The following is a 17,518-nucleotide window of genomic DNA, read 5'->3' as shown; positions in this document are numbered from 1 at the left end:
TACATTCCTGCAGCAACTATCATGGCTTGGATCCCTCTTTAGAGCTTTGATCCTCGTCTACCCATACACCATCTCAGGCTATTGGTATGTGCTATATTCAATCCCATTTGATAATTCAAATCCTGTATAATTTTCATGTTGAATTCACATTTTGAGAAGAGGTGCTCCTGGGTTTCCTCTTCGTTTGCACAGACTCACAGAGGCAACAATAGGCCTCATCACAAACCCCTATCTTTTTCAATTTCGCGTTTGTGTTTAGGGATTTTTGAATAGCTAACCAGACAAAAATGGCATGTTTTGGAATCGTCCAATTGTTTCAGACCATCTTTGCAATTGACTTTAGGATGATGTTCCCGGATCCAAGAATAACATCCTGCTGCTGACTGGCTTGAAACCATTTACCATCTTTGTACATTGATGAAATCTATTATTGAACATACGACAATGCCAATTTGAGCCAGCCGTCATTATCCATTGGGGCAAGTATACCTATGAACAAATATAATATAATTCCTAAGTCTCTGCATAAGTAACCAAGATCGACATATTGAAAACAGTAACATGTAAAATGGCACGAGCACGTGAGGGCCTCATTCCTTTGATCTTAGACAAATGTACATTTATCGTCAACGTTTCAAGAAAGTAAAATCTTTTAATTATAAGAAGTTACCTGCTAGTGAACAAGCATGAGTCCCCGTTCTCTGCCAAAGTAGCATACTTGATGGTCATGTAGCTTGATGACACCACTTCCATCATTGCTCTGCGCAAATTATTCGTTATTATATTTTCACACAGTTCAATAAAACTTATCTTTGACATTTTAACTGTTATGATAATAAAGGTATTAAAATCTCTTATGAACTTAGGAGGCTTAAATCACTAAGTTGAAATCCCGAAACGACATTCTAGACCCTCGACATTATTAATTCCAAATCAATGCTCTAACATCGATACTTTCTAATCCGTAAGCACTCTAAAAATATTAGGCACTAAAAAATATTAGACTAATTAACTTCTGAAAATCTCTTATGCTCTGACTTCTACTTCAACAAGACATGAGGTAATATTCCATATACTCAAACATAAAGAATTGCCAATAACGACATCTACCGACGAACAATATTACTGTTATTTAAAATTAACTGTATGACACAATCTCATCCCAGATCATACGCCTCAATTACACATTGTTGAACATATATTGTGATGGTAAGTTACTCGGGTTTCACTTACAGAAGTTCTAATGATAAATAATTAACTACTGATATACAATGAAGTTACAAGCAATGAGATTTTCCACGTAAGACATAGTGTCATCTGCCTCAATCTCATTTAGCAGCGAATAAAACTGATAAAATTTAATATACAAACAGACATACATGTTATAACCCATAATACCAAAAATGTGTCATCTTCCCTAACAGCCTTTTTACTTTAATGCTTTTCTGGTATTTGGGGGGTTCCGCCTAAGGTTCAGAAGGTGTTGAATTTTTAAAACAGATTAAGGTGAATACACATTTTAGCTCTTTGTTTTCTAATCCACTGTTTAATGCTGCTTTGTAATAAGCGTTTAAAAATAGGCCATAATACCTAGAGCGTCAACCATAATACATAAATGACACGCAAATTTATAAATAGGCCTAGCAAATAGATCTCCAAACCTAAGCTTATTGGGGTGAGATCAAAGCTGAGGTCCGTAAACGCAACTCCCAAATGGACCGAATCTAAAAACAGGTTGAAAAAACAACCTCGGAACCAACAATAGGAAACAATCTCAAAATCTAAGATCGTTGGGGAGAGCTCTTGCTTAAGGTCATAGACTACCAAATTTAAACTAAGGTTTAGGAATCAACCTGTACATAAGAAGTCGGTGGTGTGTGCTTGTAGTTGATGATCGTAGATGCGTTGCAGTTACATTGGGCAAATACAAATTTGCTCCACAACTTGCTGTGGGAAATAATCTGTATACTTCCCTTTAACATGAAGGATTATAACGATTTAATAAAGATGATCTAAGGTCATAAAATAAATACATAAACATAAGTAAAAAGATTTAGAATTAACCTTCGGTCCTAGCAAATATGGCCTAAGAACAATATCAAAATTGATATTCGCCTATTAGTTGCACCCAAGACGATCTGAGATATGCCCTTTGATTATGCTAGAAATCAATCTAAAATTTTCTGTAAAATTTAATTGTCTTTGTGTTCTTGTGATGAGAAAGAGGAGGCTAGGTCAAGAAAAAGCATTAGGTTAGAAATAATTCTCTACCTTTCTTTTTATATAGACCGAAATCCGAAATCAATTAGGAAAGAAAATTACTTCCCTAATTTTCGGCCATCAGACCGAATTATGGAGCAAAATTCTCCTTATTTTGGTATTTCCAAAAATATATAATATGTGTTGAATTGTCATCTAGTGAGGATCGAACCCATGACCTCTTGGTATGTGTACCCTCACTATTACCACTATGACACATTCAACTTGTTGATATTAAATACAACTGATTATATTTAACTACGAATTAACAGATTAATTCGTCCAAACTAACCTTATATATATTAATTAAATATAACTTATTATATTTAATTTACAAATTGACAGTTAATTCGTCTCAACTTAATATTATTTAATTTTCATTAAATAATTATCTCATCAACACATTAACTAACTTTTTAGTCATTTTGGGCATCAATGTAATTATATTTCTATAACCACATTTTTCAAATACGTCCTATAGGTGTGACCTTTAGGGACCAGTTGATCACCGCCATCTGTATGATAATAACGTCAAACTTTCTAGCAAGCCAACCGTTATTAGGTAAACGTTAATCAACTGATTAAATATACGAAGTATACCCTTGTGAACCTGTAAGAGATTTACAAATGTTATCACACTAATTTGTGGAGGACACAAGCTCCAACAAACTCCCACTTGTCCTCACAAGTGTATGTGCGATAACCGATTCTCATATCCTATAAAATTTCTCCCACTCAATGTAAAACAATTTGCAAATCCGAATTCACGAAGGTCGTATTTTACAAGCGATCAATATCAAGAGTGGTTTCCCCGACTAGAGAGTAACTTAACTGATAAACGAATCAACATTCGAGCATGGCCATGCATTTCAGTTACAACTCCTCGAGTGGCCCTGAGAAATAACTATACCTGATAAGGGTTGGATATTTTCCTCAACTCGAATCCTGCAGATATAAGCACAATATGAAATGACCCAGAAAAAATCTACTTAGCCCCAGTTATGGTAGACCGTGAGAAAGAAACCAAAGTCACCCAAAAACTGCCTTAATCTCAAGAGACAGTCGATAGTCAAAAGAATCGACTCTAGGAACACAATGGATGTCCTATCCACGACCTGGCACTGAATGTTATAAAACATTTAGGACTCCATTACGTTGTCACAAAAAGTTGTCCTACGAGGTATCGTCATAATCTTGCATCTGTGATCGATCAGTCAACCGTTTGACTTATGACTCGTTGAACCCACCATCAATCGACTGCACAATATAATAGCCGGAGTTATCAGCTCACATTGGCGATTACGGACCAAAACAAATATAATGTAATTCAGTTCACTTTGTGGCGTTCAATGTTGTCAGTACAATCCACATGAAAAACAAAATATTATATATAAAACGATGAAGTTATAAATAGTATATGAAAAAGATAATGTATCAAATCCATAATCAAGTACTACAACTCCGGAACACGTTTAATTCCCATGGAAATAACGTGCCCTATATGCTTATCATAATTCAACGATTCAGTCGTAGAATCTGCTACAACACACTAAGAGTGAAGACGAATCGGATCGAGATCCGTTTGGAAGCTACCATCTGCAGAATCGGTTGCGCATAGCTTAGTATCTCCTCCATAAGTTAATACCCAATCCTTAGTCCTCCGTAGGTACCTGGATTCTTTTGGTACCGACTCGTCATACTCAATGCATGTGCCACGTCTGGACGTGTGCATATCATGGCATACATGATCGATCATATTGTAGATGCATAAGGAATACGACTCATGTGTTCAACCCCTTCAGGCGTCGTGGGTGACTGAGACTTGCTCAACTGCATCCCAGACGTCATTGGAAGGTTCCCCTTCTTGGAGTTGGTCATGCTGAACCTCTCAAGAACCTTATTCAAATAAGACTCCTGACTAAGTGATAACGTCCGTCGTGATCTATCTCGGTAGATACGGATTCCCAAAATACGCTGTGCCTCGCCTAGATCTTTCATCTGGAAATGGTTCTTCAACCATCCTTTAACCGAAGATAGGAGAGGAATGTCATTCCCAATCAAGAGTATGTCATCGACATACAATATCAAGAATACAATCTTGCTCCCACTCGACTTGATATATAAGCATGGTTCTTCGACTGATCGAGTGAAACCATACTCTTTTATCACCTGGTCAAAACGATGATTCCAACTCCGAGAAGCTTGCTTAAGTCCATAAATGGAACGCTTAAGCTTGCATACTTTCTTAGGATGTTCAGGATCTATGAAACCTTCGGGTTGCATCATGTACAACTCTTCCTCCAAATAACCGTTTAAGAAGGCGGTTTTACATCCATTTGCCAAATCTCATAATCATGAAATGCGGCAATCGCTAAGATTATCCGAATGGAACGTAGCATGACTACAGGTGCAAAAATCTCATCATAATGTAATCCTTGCACTTGAGTGAAACCTTTTGCCACAAGTCGTGCCTTATAGATATCTGGTTGCGCGTCTACAGAACGCTTTATTTTGTAAAGCCATTTGCACTGTAGAGGTTTTACCTTATTAGGTAAATCAACTAGATCCCATACGTCATTCTCATACATGGAGTCCATCTCGGATTGCATGGCTTCGAGCCATAGCTTTGAGTCGGAACAGGCCATAGCACCTTTATAGGTTGCGGGTTCATTACTTTCTAGAAGTAAAACGTCATTCTCCTCGACCATACCAATGTATCTGTCCGGAGGATGAGAGTCCCTACCCGACCTCCTAGGTTCCTTAGGAATATTAACCGTATCATCAGTTGGAGGTACAACTTCCTCCATCTGTTTCTCGGTTGTTGGTTCTGGAATCTCCGACAGCTCGAAGGTTCTATTACTCGACTTGTTCTCGAGAAATTCTTTCTCTAAGAACGTCGCACTAGCCGCAACAAATACTCGATGTTCGGTAGGCGAATAGAAGTAATGACCAAATGTTCCTTTTGGATAACCTATAAAGTATGTCTTGACCGATCGCGGCCCGAGCTTATCCTCGTGTCTCCACTTGACATAAGCCTCGCAGCCCCAAACCCGAATAAAGGACAAGTTAGGTACCGTTCCCTTCCACATTTCATATGGAGTCTTGTCGATGACTTTAAACGGACTTCGGTTAAGTATAAGAGCGGTGACAAAAGAGCATAACCCCATAATGAATCAGGCACTACGGTGTGACTCATCATGGATCGAACCATATCAAGTAAGGTTCGATTTCTCCGTTCGGACACACCATTTAATTGAGGTGTTCCAGGTGGAGTTAACTGTAGAGCGATTCCACGATCTTTCGGTGTTGATCAAACTTATTTGAAAGATATTCGTCACCCCGATCTGAACGGAGTGCTTTAATCTTTCTACCCAGTTGGTTACAGTACCCTATTCTCGGGTATTCCTTGAATTTCTCAAAGGACTCACTTTTATGCTTCATTAAGTAGACATATCCGTATCTACTCAAATCGTCCGTGAAAGTGATAAAATATCTATAGCCATCTCTAGCGGTAATTGACATAGGTCCACATACGTCCGTATGTATGAGTCCTAATAGGTCACTAGCGCGCATTCAAAAACCTTTGAAGGAAATTCGAGTCATCTTGCCAATGAGACATGATTCACACGTGCCATATGCAGAAAATCCGAATGAGGGAATAGTCCCATTATCGACGAGTTTCTTTACGCGTTTCTCATTTATGTGTCCCATTCGACAATGCCATAGATAGGTTTAATCTTTGTCACCAACCTTTAATTTCTTATTATTCATGTGTAATACTTCCGTGGTTTGATCTAAGATATAAATTTCATTCATGGAAACTGCTTTGCCATAAATCATTTCATTAAAAGAGAAAATACAACTATTATCCTTTATTGAAAATGTAAAACCGTCTTTAGCAAGTACGGAAACAGAAATAATGTTCTTAGATAAACTGGGTACATAGTAACAGTTATTTAAAGATAACTCAAAACCACTAGGGAGTTGGATTACATATGTTCCCTTCGAGGCAGCAGCTACTCGTGCTCCATTCCGACTCGCAGTCCACATCACCTTTTTCGAGAGGTATGATGTTCTTTAGGCCCTGCAAATGATTACACAGATGAGAACCACAACCAGTATCTAGTACCCAAGTTCCGAAACTTGCATGGTTAATCTCAATCATATGAATATAAGATGACATACCAACAGGAACCACGCGGCCTGCCTTGATGTCCTCACGGTAGACGGGACAATTCCTCCTCCAATGTCCAGTCTTGTGACAATGGTGGCACTCTATGTCACCGCCCTTGCTCTTTGTCTTGCCCTGTGAGCCACTAGTCTCACCAGGCGCACTCTTACCATTTCCTGGCTTTTTAAACTTTGGCTTACCTACAGCTAGGTCGCCACGAGCCTTGCCCTTACCTTTACCTTTGTTGTAAATTGTGAGAACATCCTGCTTCATGCTCCCACTCAATTTCATATCCTTCTCGTTCTGTACGAGAAGGGAGTGTAGCTCATGAGGACTCTTTTTCAAGTCATTCATATAGTAGTTCGCCCTGAAGAGGGCAAAACCATCGTGAAGAGAATGAAGCATTCGGTCAATGACAATGCTCTCACTGATTTTACAATTCAGTGCCTCCAGCTTCTCGACATTCTCAATCATGTGAAGAATGTGTGGGCTAACCGGTTGGCCCTTCTGGAGTTTCGCATCAAAGAAGCGACATGTATGCTCATATGTAACGATTCTCGGTGCCTTTGAGAACTCGTTAGTGAGCGTGGTGAAAATCTTGTTTGCACCTTGGGCAATGAAGCGTCTCTGCAAATTGGTTTCCATTGCAAAGATGAGTACGTTCTTTATCGCACCCGCTTCCATAACGAAATCACTATAAGCGAGTGACTCGTTGACTCCTGCATTTGGGCCTGGGTTGACCGGTATTGGCTCAGTTAAATACCTGAGCTTACCGTCAGCAATGGCAGCATTCCGTAGTGCCGCCTCCCAGTCCGCAAAATTGGACCCATCATTCTTCAGTCGAGTGGACTGATTCATTTGGTCTATAAACATGTTTAGCCAGGACGAACGATCTAGTGTGGCACTAGGCATTGGGATTGCGTTATTTCCAGCCATTTGTTGTAACAGTATTATCGATAATAAACGTGTTCTACACTGCGAAAGAAGAATAAAATAATAAGCATGTGCATCGTTTTGATTTTAAGTCTAATGAACTAATGTCATAACGCGAAGACTCAAAACATTTATACAATTGACCTCCCTCAAGAATTATATAAATGACCCCAAGACTCAAAATTCTCTGCAAATTGATAAGCTAACCTTTTAGCTAATTCTACCGTTAGAATTCTTGGTCGATAAATTTCTGTAAATTCTATCTTTAGTCCATCATAATCACGAGAAACTCTTCGGACTATGATGTTGAGGTAAACTAAGTCAACACAACTACTTACCCAACGTAGAAGGGGTCATATTAGGCCTACCGACGAAGAAGGGACTCATAGATGTTTGCCCTTATAAAGACTAATCTCAATTTCCGTTTTAGAGGAAGATCCCATCAACTATTTTTAATTCATTTTAAGTGAACTATAATCTAGCATGCGAGAATGATTTAAACTAAAGTGATGGCTTATAGATCGTGACATCTCGCATGTCCATGAAAACTAACATACAACTATATGAGTCAATTTTCATGCATTTTAGTAGTAGGTGGTTTGGTTTTAGGCGGAATATGATGCAATTACTAGCAAGTGAATGAAAAGCAATAAAATGAAAAACGTAAAAAAAACAGTAAAAGTCCTAGTGTGGCCTATCCTATCAAAATGAACAATAAATACAAGTTTGGAATCCATCCTTGGACCCGAGAAGCTTGTCTTGATGTTCCATCTTGATCCATGTAGCGGGAGTGAGCTTGAATCTTCATCTTTAGTCTTCTTTGAAATTACAATAAATAAAATTACATAATTGACCTATTAATTACATTCTAATTTCAAAACCCAAAACTAAAATAAAGGAGATTCGAGATCTCATAATTACATAAAAATCATGTTTCCTTCATTACGAAAACATAATTGACTAAGGCCACACTATGACACATTCAACTTGTTGATATTAAATACAACTGATTATATTTAACTACGAATTAACAGATTAATTCGTCCAAACTAACCTTATATATATTTAATTAAATATAACTTATTATATTTAATTTACGAATTGACAGTTAATTCGTCTCAACTTAATATTATTTAATTTTCATTAAATAATTATCTCATCAACACATTGACTAACTTTTTAGTCATTTTGGGCATCAATGTAATTATATTTCTATAACCACATTTCTCAAATACGTCCTATAGGTGTGACCTTTAGGGACCAGTTGATCACCGCCATCTGTATGATAATAACGTCAAACTTTCTAGCAATCCAACCGTTATTAGGTAAACGTTAATCAACTGATTAAATATACGAAGTATACCCTTGTGAACCGGTAAGAGATTTACAAATGTTATCACACTAATTTGTGGAGGACACAAGCTCTAACACTTGCGCCATCGCCCATCGCCATATCTTAAAAGCGGACCTAGCGACGTTTTTGGAGAACTATCTGGAAGAAACAAGGTTATCATTTGAAGACTAAATTAACATAACAATAATCAAACCTTTACGAAAAGAGGTGAGCATACCTCAAGATTGCTGCATAATTTTCCCTGAATCCAGCTGACTGAAAAAAAAAATGAGAACACTTAAGAAAACCATTACAAATTATAACGGCTTCGAAGAATGGCAAAATTCCAAAAGTAAATATACGATTATTTATATGGAAAACCAGTTATGACTAATCTGTTGGACACAACAATCATTTAGAGATCCGAAGTGGGTACTATGCTCACATTTCATGCAGTACATTACCAAAGTAAAGTCTCGACATCAAGTACATCATTTTGGAACACAAATACCCATGCTAACACTTAGCTATAAATGGCACACATAAACAACCTTATAAAACCCAAACTAAACCAAAACTCGAATACCCAGCACTATCTCAACAACAATTGGGTAACACAATGCAAAAATGATCTAATTTTAGCGACATTCAGCACGCTAATCAACTTCCCCCCATCAATCAAACCAAAATATAACAATTGCCAATCCAACAATCCAAGCTTTTTACATTCCCAGGTTTCAGACTATCAATTGCGAAATTAGGGCAAATTTGGAAAACTGGAAGTCGAGAAGATCACATGAGCAAATACCTGTAGATAAAGATGATGACACATCTCAGACGTCGTCAGGGCTCATTGCCACCAACCTTTGCAACAAGAAAGACAGAATACATTGACACGGATAGCGTTAAAACCCAGAGCATTGAGAAGACGTTGGCACATCCTACATGAACAAATTTTGCTTATTTAACCAAAATTAAGTAAAACCTTCCTGAAGCCTAAAAAAAATGAATTCATAACCCAGAAAAAATGAAAAATAAAAATCCAGATCGTAAAGTAGGTGGTACAAAAAGTACGAAATACTACAGTCTCAATATGTACCTGAAGCTCATATAAAAGTGACTCGCAAGTTGTTTCAGCTAGTAAAAGCACGTCAGTTGGTGCACTCATCATATTTGGAAACACTATAAGTTATAACCTGAAGCTATATTAACACGAAAGAAAACCAACCAGGGAAAAAAAGTCAGTAAACCTTGTACTTCTTTTGAAATTGAGTATTCTGTCTTTTAATTTTACGGAGCCGAGTATTTGACAGGTCAAGGTAGACTGCTATTATTTTAGGAGGAGCCCTTTAGTGATCTGATAATAGCAGCGAGCAAAAGCACACTATGAGGAGTATCCACTTATATTCAAATTCATCAAAGCATTTTAAACACTTTAAAACACTATAAATTGAATAGCGGGAGAATCTAATAGGCAACTATTACGAAAAGCCGCTATTTAAATGATTAAAGTTATATTAGAATCAGTTTGACGATTTAGATCTGAATTGATTGTAGTACTGCTATTGGTAGCAAATGCAAGGATGAAAGGACCATTTAACTTAGACCCAATGTCTTCTTTGAGTAAACCTAAGAAACAAAACTAAGCGAATATTGTGCGATAGCATTAGCATATCAAACGAACAATTATAATTATTCCAAAAATGCTCGATGGTCTGAACTTTCATCATCATCATCATCATCATCATCATCATCATCATCGTAATAATCATCATCGATCAAACAAAAAGTATTAATAATAATAAAGGGGGAATAAGCTAACACCAATGATAAGATCGAAAATTAACCATACTAGAATGCCGATGAACGGAATGAATCTGCCAATTTGAACCAGGCAACACCATCTTCGGCTGAATCAACTTCTCCATATCCTATTTCATCAAATCAAAGAAACAAGATCTTAAAAAATCATCAAAACCTTTTAAAAAATCAAATAGGCAAAACCTAACATTCAGAAATGGCATCTAAACCAATCAAAAATAAAACCAAGCCTCACTATTAGATATCACAAGAACGGCGCCATCGTTCTAATAATCAGAAATGGCGCAGTGAATCAAAAATTTCACCAAAACAAGATCAAATAATTCATCGAAAGATTAACCGATCATATTAACAAACATTAATGGAAAACAAAATTACCTTTCGATTCGACACCTTCGTTGAGTTTCTTAATGCATTGGGTTTCCATTCATTTTTGGGTAGCAGAGCTGGAGATATGGATAAGGGGTGGATGTGTAAGGAGCACAGGGAAAGATAAGGAAGGGGAAAAGGAGTGGTTGTGGAAAATGCACATAGAAATGATAGAAAGGAAAATAAAGGTGTGGTTGTGAAGACTGAAGAGGAACATCGAGGACTCGAGGAGGGATATAACAACCATTTGGGCTTGATAAGAATAAGGAATGATGGGGATGAATGATGAGGATAATGTAGAATGTAAAGTGAACCAGTCAAGCCCAAATCGTTGAGTTCCTAAACCCGCACAAAACAGCCCAACCCAATCCCGTATCACTATTCATTAGAGAAGTTACTATTCATTAGTGAATAGTAAATTGAGGCTCCCACTTTTTATAAAGGTGTAAGATGAGGCTTACACTTTTTATAAAGGTGTAAGATATTATAATATAATATTTTTTTAGTATTTTATAATTTAGTTGTTTTTCAAAATATTTATATTTAATTAGATTTAAAAGGTAAGAAAGTGAAAATATATAATGACAAAACGAGCTCGATTCGAACTCGAGCCTCAATAGGCTCGACGAGCTTCGAGCCGAACACGAGTTTGAACTAAAAAATTCCAGTCGAGCCCGAGCCCACCCGAGCTCAAGCTTAGCTCGGCTCGTTTACAACCCTAAACTGAAGTATATATGATTTTAACTACATATATATCGGTTTAGGAGATGTGTAGACATACGATGAAGTTATGGGAGCGGATAATCGAACAAAGGCTTAGAAGATGGGTAGACATCTCGGATAACCAATTTGGATATATGCCCGAGAGATCGACTATGGATGCGATTTTTATCATGAGACAGTTGATGGAACACCATCGGGACAAGAAGAAGGACTTGCATATGATTTTTATTGACTTGAAAAAGGCATATGATAGGGTACCAAGAGAAGTGCTTTGGTGGGCTTTGGCTAGAAAGGGTGTGTTTCAAAAATATATTGACCTCATAAAGGACATGTATGAGGGGGCTAGTGCAAGTGTTCGCACTAATGTTGGGAGAACGGAAGAATTTCCCATTACCATCAGGGTGCATCAAGGTTCCGCACTTAGTCCTTTTCTCTTTGCTATAGTTATGGAGGAGTTGACAAAGGATATTCAGGACGACATCCCATGGTGTATGATGTTTGCCGATGATATTGTGTTGATTGATAAGACGAAAGAGGAGGTGGAGAGAAAGTTGGAATTGTGGATGCATACTTTAGAGACTCGTGGGTTTAGGCTGAGCAGGAGTAAGACCGAGTATTTGAGGTGTTAGTTCACTAAAGTGGCGGAGTCGAGATCGACAGAGGCGGGGAGTATTATTTTTGATGGGGATGTTGTTGAGGGGTCAGATTTTTTCAGATATCTAGGATTTATTATTCAAAAAGATGGGGAGTTAGACGGAGATGTGGCTCACAGAATTAAAGCGGGATGGTTGAAATGGAAGAGTGCTTCAGAGTTTTTATACGATAAAGATATGCCCCAAAGATTAAAGGGAAAATTTTATCGCACGACAATTAGGCCTGCCTTACTTTACGGTTCCGAGTGTTGGGCCGTGAAACATTGTTACATTCAAAAGATGATGTGGCGGAGATGCGTATGTTGAGGTGGATGTGCGGACATACAAGGAAAGATCGATTAAGGAATGAGGTGATTAGGGAAAAGGTAAAAGTGGCGCCAATAGAGGACAAGATGATGGAAAATCAACTAAAATGGTTTGGCCATGTGAGAATGAGAGCTATGGACGCACCCGTTAGGAGGCTGGAGACTTGGAGAACAGAAAAGGTCCCTAGAGGTAGAGGGAGACCGAGACAGACATGGTTGAGAGTGATAGAGCACGATATGAGATTTCTGGAGCTTGAGGAGAGTATGGTGACGGAGAGGGCACAATGGAGGGAAAGGATACAAGTGGATTTTTAGTATTTGATGTTTTTTGACATATTTAGTATTTTTATTTAATTTTTTTTAAAAAAATATTTGTTCTTCTCTCCTTTATTACACCTTTTTTACCAACCACTTTCTTATATATTTTACTTGGTTTACTTTTAAGGCATTCCGGATCCTTAATTCTATTTCGGTTTTCAAAATAGTTTTAATCTTTTCTCTCGATTTAAATTTTAAGTTTTTATAAAAGAAATCCGGAATTCGATTTTAAAACCTGTAAGTTTACCTTGACTTTGTATTACATTTTCGCTCTCCCTTTTGTTTTCCATTTTCCCCTTTTTATTCGCATTTTGAGGTGTGCGTTCACCCAAGGACGGTTCTAAAGGACAATTCATGTCAGCCGAGCCCAAATCATTTTGGGATTAAGGCTCTGTTGTTGTTGTTGTTGTTGTTGTTATTGTTGTTGTTGTTGTTGTTGTTGTTGTTGTTGTTGTTGTTGTTGTTGTTGTTGTTTTTATTGTTGTTGTTGTTGTTGTTGTTGTTGTTGTTGTTGTTGTTGTTGTTGTTGTTGTTGTTGTTGTTGTTGTTGTTGTTGTTGTTGTTGTTGTTGTTGTTGTTGTTGTTGTTGTTGTTGTTGTTGTTGTTGTTGTTGTTGTTGTTGTTGTTGTTGTTGTTGTTGTTGTTGTTGTTGTTGTTGTTGTTGTTGTTGTTGTTGTTGTTGTTGTTGTTGTTGTTGTTGTTGTTGTTGTTGTTGTTGTTGTTGTTGTTGTTGTTGTTGTTGTATCGGTTTAATTATAAATTAGTTGGAAAGCCCGTGCGATGCACGGGGTTCCCATTAGGATTATATGTGAAAATATATTCTTAAGTTGATAAAAAAGTCCTACTATGTTGTCATTGATTAAAAAAAAAATCGTGATTGGTATAGATGATAACCGATGAATTATTAATTGGTGTTTTTAGCATAATTTTTTTGCCATCAATTAGTATAACATCAAGTGACATAGTTATAGTATGTCGCTAGCTTTTTCAATGTTACAGGCACAACCAGTTTTTAATTAAATACAAAACGCTTTCTGTATAAACATGGTGGAGCTCACCAACATAAACCCTTAATAACAGAGTTATATCTTTATGAGTTTTAGCAAATTATTTTAGAACTACGTAAAACTGAATGATGTTACAAAAAACAGCAGACATCATAATTATATATATTTATTGCGTTGAGAGAAAATGTTAGATTTCTTACAGCATAATTTTACCTTGACTATTTTTTTTTTTTGGGGAAATGTAAGTAGATTTCATTAATCAGAAAAATTATCCCATTACATCAATATGAGTGACCCAAACTAGGTAATGAAACTATAAGGCTGGGTACCTCATAGCTTCTTCACCCAGTCAAGTACAGACCTACTAGTACACTTAAAGATCAAGCATCTACAAACGAGCTCTAACATCTTGCTTCACCTTCTAAACAAGACACACAGGTTTCATTACAACTTTGTCTATCCTACAAGTATTAAGATGTTGCCACAAATGATACATGAGACTTGCAAGGATGACCCCAATTATCTTCTTCTTAGTAGCAGAATGAATTATCCATTTGATCCACCACTGAAAACAGTCTTGTGCAGGCAGCGGTACATTGCACCACAGCTGCACCAGCAAATGACATTGTTTACTGAATGCACAGCCAAAAAAGAGGTGACTGTGATCCTCTGCCATAAGTCCACACACATCACAACAGTTAGTGTCAAGGATCCCCATCCTTACCAAACGATCCTGAGTAAGTAGCCTGTTCTGTGCTACTAGCCAGCAGAAAAAAGAATGCTTGGGACAGATCCATTTATTTAAAATCCAAGGAAACCAGGCAACCTTATCAGTGAGAGGTTTCAGAAAGAAATACCCTTTCTGAGCTGTGTAAGGTTCACCCGTGGAAAGTAAAGTCTTGAGCTTATTCTTGACCTGGCAAATTTTCCTCCAGGCCCAGCTAGCTCCACTATGAGGTTCATAATCCATCCAGTTAGCAGATTTGATATAGACTGCATGCACCTAACGAACCCACAGATGATCAGTCTTTTGTTGCACCCACCAGACATACGTTCCTATAGTGGCAATGTTCCAAGTATGAAGGTCCCTGAAACCAAGCCCCCCCTGTTTCTTAGGTCTACAAATCTTCTCCCAAGCAACCAGGGCATGGTTCTCCTTGGGATCTTTACCATACCAAAGATACTGCCTACATATCTTTTCAATTGCATCAATGACAGTCTTAGGCAAGATAAATATGCGAGCCCAATAACAGTGCAAGGTGCTAAGGACAGACTGGATCAGCACAACTCTTTCAGCATAAGAAAGTTTTCTAGTCCCCAGGGCTCTAATTTTAGCAACCACATTCTCAATCAGACAGTTGCAGTCCATTATAGACAGCCGTTTAGAGGAAACATTAACACCTAAATATCTGAATGGGACTGCACTTCTCTTCATTCCAGTAACCTGCTCAATCTCCTGGACTAGACTAGCAGGAACTCCATTAGTATAGAAGTTGGACTTACCACTATTCATCACCAACCCAGTAGCCTTAGAGAAATAGTTGAAGGCTTTAAGCAAAAGATCAATAGAAGCTCTCTCACCCTTGCAAAACATGATAAGATCATCAGCAAAGCAAAGGTGAGTAAGATTAATCCTCTTACATAAAGGGTGATGCCTGGATTTTTTATGCTTTTGAACAATCATCAGAATTCTACTAAGATAATCCAAGCAAAGAGTGAATAAAAGGGGGGGAGAGAGGATCCCCCTGTCTTAATCCCCTTTGACCTTTAAAGAACCCAAAAGTTTCCCCATTGAGGGAAAGAGAATAAGAAGGGGTAGTAACACATTGCATCATCAGCTCAGTGAATTTCTTAGGAAAGCCAGTAGCCTCAAGCATCTCAGAAACAAAGGACCATTCAATGGAGTCATAGGCTTTTTGAAGGTCAAGTTTCAGTAACACTCTGGGAGAGCAGCTCTTCCTGTTATACAGATTAATAAGATCCTGGCAAATCAGTATGTTGCCAACAATGTCTCTTCCCTTGATAAATGCCCCCTGAGAAGGACTAATAATATCAGGAAGAATACGACTTAGTCTAGCACAGATCACCTTAGACAAACACTTATAAATAGTGTTGCAACACGCAATAGGTCTGAATTGCAACACAGTTTCAGGCATCTCAATCTTTGAAATCAAAGTGATGATAGTGTTATTAATTTGTTTCAATAAATTCCCAGTTTCATAAGCATTCTTGATAGCATTGATCACTTCACCACCCACAAGAGGCCAATTGTCCTTAAAAAATTGGCTACTGTAGCCATCAGGGCCAGGAGCTTTGTTCCCTGGAATGTCAAACATAGCAGCCCTGACCTCGTTTCCAGTAACCTCAGCATTCAGAATATCATAGTGTTCTTGAGTAAGACAAGCACCCTGTTGTACAATCTTTTTATTTACTGGTTTGACAGGAGTAGAGGTCCCCAGCAGGTTCAGGTAATATTCCTCAAAAGCCTGTTGTATATACTTGGGTTCAGAACAAAGGCTTCCCCTCATGTCCCTGACCTGAAAAACCCTATTCCTTGCCCTTCTCTTCTTGATTGCAGCATGAAAAAAAGCAGTATTCTCATCCCCAAACTGTATCCAGTCACATTTAGCTTTTTGTTTCAAGAACTGATCCCTAACTTTTATCATTTCAGTCAAATCCTGAGCACAAGCTCTCTCATTCTCAATCCACTCCTTGTTCAAGGGATCAAACACAAGGAGGGACTGGAAATGCTTCAGGGACAGTTCAGTCAATTTGGTTAAGTTCTCTATATCCTCAAAATTTTTCTTATTAAGGTTCAGCAAACCTTTCTTCAATCCCTTTAACTTACTAACAATTCTGAACATGGGTGTGCCTTGCATTTCCCTGCTCCAACCATCAATCACCACCTCCTTATAATCCTTGGCCATAGACCACATATTATAGTACTTGAATGAGCTGCCCTTCTTTTGCCTCTCTTCCTCAAAGTGAACCAGACCAGGACAGTGGTCAAAAAGTCCCCCAGGGAGAAAATGGACAAAACTATCAGGGAACTGTTCAAGCCACTCCTCATTGATGAACACCCTGTCAATTCTACTATAAATCAAAGAATCAGTCCCTTGTTTGTTATTCCATGTGTAAAAAGCCCCTCTAGCCTTCATATCAGTCAACTGACAGTCCCTTATAGCTTCAGCCATAGGTCTGATTTCAGCATTTATGATCTCAGCACCCCCAATCCTCTCATTTGTCTCCATGATGGCATTGAAATCACCACACAAGAGCCAAGGAGCATTAAGCTGCATATGATAAGATCTAATACTTTGCCACAGAGGTTCTCTGTCACCCAGTGAATTTAGGCCATAAACCACAGTATAATAAAAATCCTTCCTCCTAGCTTTATCAAACACTTTTGTGTGAATACATTGAATAGTGACATCCAAAATATCCACCTCAAACAAAACAGGGTCCCAAATTATCCAAATCCGACCTCCAGGATGAAGATTAGAATTAGTACAAATGGCCCAGTTAGAGCAAATGTTATTAGTAACCTTATTCCAATTCCTACTTTTTATTTTTGTTTCTAAAATTCCAAACAAGCCAACTTTATTCATAGCTAAGAATCTTTTTAT

This window comes from Silene latifolia, chromosome Y (genome assembly GCF_048544455.1).
Source record: "Silene latifolia isolate original U9 population chromosome Y, ASM4854445v1, whole genome shotgun sequence".
NCBI classification, from domain to species: Eukaryota; Viridiplantae; Streptophyta; class Magnoliopsida; order Caryophyllales; family Caryophyllaceae; genus Silene; species Silene latifolia.
The sequence above is the reverse complement of the archived record's forward strand: the minus strand, read 5'-3'. Positions refer to the sequence as shown.